Source organism: Neophocaena asiaeorientalis, unplaced genomic scaffold (assembly GCF_003031525.2).
Source record: "Neophocaena asiaeorientalis asiaeorientalis breed wild unplaced genomic scaffold, Neophocaena_asiaeorientalis_V1.1 scaffold515, whole genome shotgun sequence".
In the NCBI taxonomy this organism is placed as follows: Eukaryota; Metazoa; Chordata; class Mammalia; order Artiodactyla; family Phocoenidae; genus Neophocaena; species Neophocaena asiaeorientalis.
This window is the reverse complement of record NW_020175829.1, coordinates 1,860,377-1,866,376: the sequence shown is the minus strand read 5'-3', so window position 1 is coordinate 1,866,376 and position 6,000 is coordinate 1,860,377. Positions and strand designations below refer to the sequence as shown.

General features: G+C 39.0%; 1 protein-coding gene across 1 annotated transcript in view; it reads left to right on the top strand.

Moving 5' to 3' along the window:
• Positions 1-235: 235 nt before the first annotated feature.
• FAM169A (family with sequence similarity 169 member A) overlaps positions 236-6,000 on the top strand; it is a 61,548-nt gene continuing 55,783 nt past the window's right edge. The window contains exon 1 of the mRNA XM_024732759.1: positions 236-311. The gene's annotated coding sequence lies outside the window, so the exon portion shown is untranslated. The remainder of the gene's footprint in view (positions 312-6,000) is intronic.

Sequence of the window (6,000 nt, the reverse complement as noted above, 5' to 3'; positions counted from 1 at the left end):
GCTCCCCCGAGGGGCGTGTGGCACGCCCCAGGTGCGCCGGCCTCCGCGCCAGCGCCACCATTTTGTGTGAGGGAATGCCTCTTTCTCCTTCCTCCGCCCGCCGCGGCCCGTTCCCCAGCTGCTGCTTGCTGTGCCCCCTCTACTCCCCTCCCCTCCCCTCCCACCTCTCCCACCTGGAGCCTGTCCGCCCGGTCGGTCGCCTTGGCGTGGGGGAAGCGGACCTGGTGGCTGGTGGGGCGGAAGCGTTTGGACTTGGGTTCAGCCACGGATGCTCTGACCGCTGCTCTTACCTTTAACCACTTTTGGAATAGGTATTGTATAGATTCCGTTCTAGAATGTAGGTCATTACAATTTTGTTCTAATTCTTAGCTGTCCATTATGCAATTTTTCGAGGCCTGTGCCCTAGGAAATCAGTGGGTGAAGCTTTGGTTTGTTTATGGCTCAGGGATCTGGATTACATTTACTCCCATTATCGTCCTTTGGGAGAGGGGGTGAAGTATCTCACTGGCTTTTCAGCTTCTGGAAAGTGGTATGAGTGTCTTGCCTGGAGTAGATTCTAAAATAACCACTACCCCTTCCTCTTTTGGGATATCGTTTCAAAACCTCAATGAAAACGCTCTCGTGTGAGGATTTTGAGGGGGGTAGGGACAGGTTGCTAAAAGACTACCCAAAGGAAAAGTTGTGATTTAGAACTGTTACACCTTCCGTCATTTTCACGGTTCCAGAGAATTTGGTAATTCTTGTTTCAACTTGTCTCCTCGCAAATATACGTACGTACCTAGTAGATTATACTCCGGTCATCTGTATTTTATCACTGCATCACAGACAGGGATTAAAGTCTGGAATGGTGGCAGTTGCATAATACACACATTTGGGCCCTGGAGGGAATTCACTAAAATGGATCGGGGTTTGATGTGCCTTGTATCGTCTGGTTGCATTTATGTATGTATGTACAAAAGATGTGTAGGTTATTTTTGCAAACTGTATTTTGCTTTTCTCCTTCAAGAGGAACGATTTTTAGTGACTAACATGGACAAGATTAAGTTTTTGGTATGTGGATGAGACTAAGTTTTTGGTTTTTAAAAACCTTTGCTTGTTTGTTGTTGTTTGTTTTTTCTGGTGGGGGGAGCCCAGGGAATGTGGTGGTGAGAGGAACCTGCGAAAAGTCCATTTGTGATAAGACTTCCAGTACAAATAAAGGTAAACTATCAGAGCCTTTCATGGAAAGCTTGTAGCTGTCACAGTGAACTCCTCTCTTTGAATTTATGATGAGGATTGGCTTAGGGAACTTAACTTATATGAGTAGCAACATCGGTCTCCTGCTTGAGTGATTATAACCTAAGATGCTTTACCTGTGGATTTTAGGTTCTAACAAGTTCCAAATGAGACTGACCTTTGAAATAGTATTCGAATCATTACAAGTGGTATCATTTCTCTCATAAAGATACAATATACGTCAAACGAAAGGCTTAACTTTGATTTGGAGAAAACAAAATATTTTATAGTCAGATGCTTTTGAGAGTCATCCTCTTTATTAAATTACTCTGAACTTTTTTTCTGATTAGTTGAAGACTCTTTCACTTAGTATCTCTGCAAACACATGATTCCATATCATGTACCATCCCTAGCAGAAGTGTCATGACACTCCTTAATGACATGTTCTGTGGGAAGAATTATGGAGGTGAAAGGGACCTTGGACATCAAGAGATGAGCTGAGAGATGTCTTGTTTCAGAGAACTTAAGTAAAGATTGCCTGCTAAGGATTGCCTGTGCCCTGACTGGACCTGTGCTAGGTCCCAAGGGATTGAGATTGTTCCTGCGGGCAAGTTCAGCACATAGTCAAACACAATCCCTATATCTTTACGCTGATTCTCTTAATACCCGTGTCAGTACTGAATTGGTACTATTGAATTTGATTAACCTGAGTTTGGAAGTGATCTTGGTGTGCTTTTTTTATCTTTAATGTGGCTTGAGATTTTGAGCATTATTATACCAATGGTTGAGAAATTGAAAAGAGAAAGAAAAACCTAACATTTTTCTACATATCTCCTACCTAACTAACCTTTTTTAAGCCTTCTGTGTGTGTTAGGTTCAGTCATATGCCTAAGATTTACTTTTTAGAGTTAATTAGAATACAAAAGGATTGAGTATTCGGGCAGGTTTTCAAAAAATATCATGGATTCTGTAGAAAGGATCGTTGGTTGAGTAGGAAGTTAAACAAAACTTTCGTGTTTATTCCCATTTCTAAGATTTTATGATTCTAAATTGAAAAAAAGAATTGCACGATTATTGTGTTTACAGTGATTTTCTTTTCACACACCTTTAGGCTTCTGATCCTTTGTATGTTTAACCCCGAAATTAAAGTCCTAAATTTGGCATGCTTCATCGGTAGTAGGGGTATTTCACAATTCTTTAGTACAACAACGACAAAATTACTCAAGGTTGTATTTATTAAGGAAGCTGTGTGATGATTTAAAGATAATCTGGGAACAGCTGATAATTGTTAGACTCATTGAATTTTAGAGCTGGTATATGAAACCTTAAGGTTTATCTACTCTGTAGGAGGGATCTACTCATCTAGTCCAACCTATTTTTGGGGCCAGAAAGTTTGTGACTTAGCACATATTTAAAAAAAACAAAGCATGATTTTAGTTACCAACTGCTCCAATGAGATGTTAGTTCTAGGTTACACCGAAGGGAGCTTTCGTGTATTCAGCAAACACTGAGTGTCTTATGTTATGGACCACAAAACCAAATAGACCCCACCCTCATGGTGTTTATAGTTTAGTGAAGTATTGTGGATTAAAATGTTAAAAATTCCTTAAAATCTAAATGCAGAAAAGATTTTTGCAAATATGTATAGGGAACAAATCAACTTAGTAAATTGTATTCTTTAAGAAAGTGCCAGGGCTTCCCTGGTGGTGCAGTGGTTGAGAGTCCGCCTCCCGATGCAGGGGACACGGGTTCGTGCCACGGTCCGGGAAGATCCCACATGCCGCGGAGCAGCTGGGCCCGTGAGCCATGGCCGCTGAGCCTGCACGTCCGGAGCCTGTGCTCCGCAACGGGAGAGGCCACAGCAGTGAGAGGCCTGTGTACCGCAAAAAGAAAGAAAAAAAAAAAGTGCCAGACTGCATGTTGGGGGACCCCTGCATTTATGGATTGTGTAGAGGAGAGGGTTCAGTTGCTGAAAGAAACTGAGGGAAAGAAGCTAAAAAATAGAATTGAGAGAGAATGTTGTCCAGGGAAGGAGGGAAACTTTTAAGTGGCACAAAATAGTCAGTTGGGTTTGGTCTGTCATAAGGACAAGAGGGGTGAGAATGAAAATAATCCCTTGAATTTGGGAATTGAGAGGTTATTGGAGGCCTTAAGAAAAGTAATATAAGTATAGCGATAAGGGGAGAAGCCAATTTAAGAATGAATAGCCGTGGAGAAAAAGTCAATGAGCTTGACTGTTTGTTGTACAATGATTGATAAAGTAATAACCTGTACTGATAAGGAACATTTTAGTCTGAAGTCTTTTTTTTTTTTTTTACTTTTTGGCCACATGGCAAGGCATGTGGAATCTTAGTTCCCCCACCAGGGATCAATCCTGAGCCCCCTGCAGTGGAAGCACAGAGTCGTAACTGCTGGACCACCAGGGAAGTCCCTCTAAAGTCTTATACATATTAACAGTGCTTTCAGGTTTAGATCAGCCAGCCCCTGATATATCAGATGAAGTTATTCTGATTCTTAAGTTAACAGTAGTTATTATTCAGAGGCAGTATAATTCCACAATTTAAACCGAATAGACATAAGTTTGAACCCTGGCTTTATAAAAGAGTAGTTATAACAGCTTATCTCAAAATGTTGGCAGAGGTAAATGTGATAATGTTCCTAAAGGTGAGCTACAACTAATGTTATCATCTATGAGATTAGGATCGTTTTTTGTTTTTGTTTTTTTGGTATCTAGTTCAGTGTTTCTAATCTTTTTCTCTCTTTTATTATCTTCTCCCCACATCGCGCCACGTACAGCACTTTTTTGAGGTACATTTCAAAGCACTGATTTACTTTTTCTTTTTTAAAATTGTGATTTCTCTACCACTTGTCAGAGCTTTTGCTTTACCTGAGATAAAGTATAACCAAAATGAGTTGAGTTGGTAGAATTCTAGTTAAAACCAAGAAAATCTTTGGTTTTCACTATTTTGTGTATTATGTAGGGGAAATACGTGTTTTTTGAAAAACTGAAAGTAATTCATGTAGTCCCCTTTATAGCTTTTGTGGATCCCAGACTAAGAATCTGTTTTCTATTAATTAATCATATGAGTGGAAAATAGAGCTATATTTAGCAAACAACAACCACATGTTAGAAGTCTTGATATTTAGCTTTGTAAGTTAATGCATATCTAAAAAGTCCTTGAAATTAATTTCAAGGCTGAGGAGATTTCTTGATAAATTTTTCTAAACCGTGAAAAAGAAATGGAAGTGATTCTGAGTAAATTTTGTTTGGAGAATACTAACTTTTTGTATCTGAGTAGCTTCTCAGAATGGCGACAACAACAACAAAAAGCATAGTTCTATTTTATAAAATGATTCATATGATTTTACAATTTCATACACAAATAACCACTCAACTGAAGTCTAGAAGTTCCTGGCTCTCCTTTCTAGAACTGGCGCACGGATGTTCTTTATTTAGGACAGCGCAGAGATGTTACTCCAACCAGAGTTGGAATGTATCAGCTGTCACTAACAGGACTCTGATCAGCTAATTGGTTGGTCTGTGTTTTCATGCGGCGTGATACATTTGTGGGTAGAATTTATTGTTGGGAAGGCCCATTTCTTTTACTCTTTAGAGATATGTTGAAAAAGTCTTAAGTTTTCATCTGCGTATTGACTCTTCAAATTTTTCAAGTATCTAAAGTCTGAAGAGAGGATACTGCAAGATTTTTTAAAAATCTAACACTTAAAGAGTGACTAAACAATATGCTTGATATATTCTATGATAATTGTATGATTAGATACATTATGGGTTATATTGACCTTTTGTCTTGACCTGGGAACCTGGTTAAATCCAGGTTCTGGAGAGAGATTGCCTAGGTTTAGAGACTGACTCTGCCGCTTACTAGCTGTGTGAACTTGGGCAACTTACTAACCTTTTCACACCTGAGGCTTGTTGGAAGAATGTATGAATACCTGCCTCATAGGGTCATTTTGAGGAATAAGTGATATAATATGTGTAGAGTATTGAACATAATGCCTCGTGCAAGGTAAGCAAGCAATGAATGATCTTCCATCATCAGAAAACATTTTGAATTATAAAAAGTGGTTATAAATGAATTTGATGATACCACCCCTTTGTAAATTATTTCCTATCTTCGTTCTCTAAGTAATTGAACATAGACACCTAAGTTACTAGTTAGAAAGGACATCAGAGATCATTTGATTCATCCCTACTTTTTATATGTTTGGAAAAATGGATTATGCTTCTCTGGAGTTCTGAGCCTGGCAGAATAGACGAAGAAAAGTAAATCACACTCTCATGTGATAAGTATGTTAAAAGAAGTATGCACAAGGAACTTACGAGAAACTCATGAGTTTCTCAACTTGTCTGCCTTCATTTCTACCTATTAATGCATCCTACACACAGCTGCTAGATAAACTGTCTTCAAGCATAGCCTTGGATGTCTCTTTTCTGCTCAGGATCTTTAAATTGCCTCCTTCTGTGTGCCAGATAAAGTCCAAACTCTTTAGTCTCGTATTCTTGGCCTGTTATGTTCTATCAATTTATTTTCCTAGTGTACCTACCACTACTTCTTTTTATATACCTTAACTCTGTTGGTGAATCCAGCTACTTGCCATTCTCAGCATGCTTTCTGGCTTCCATTTAGCATTCCCATCTTCTTAGAGGGTCTTCCTTTCTTCTTTTCTTTTTTTTTTTTTAATTAATTTTTATTGGAGTATAGTTGCTTTACTAGAGGGTCTTCACTTCTATCTCTGCCTGTTGAGAGACTATTGCTCTTCCTT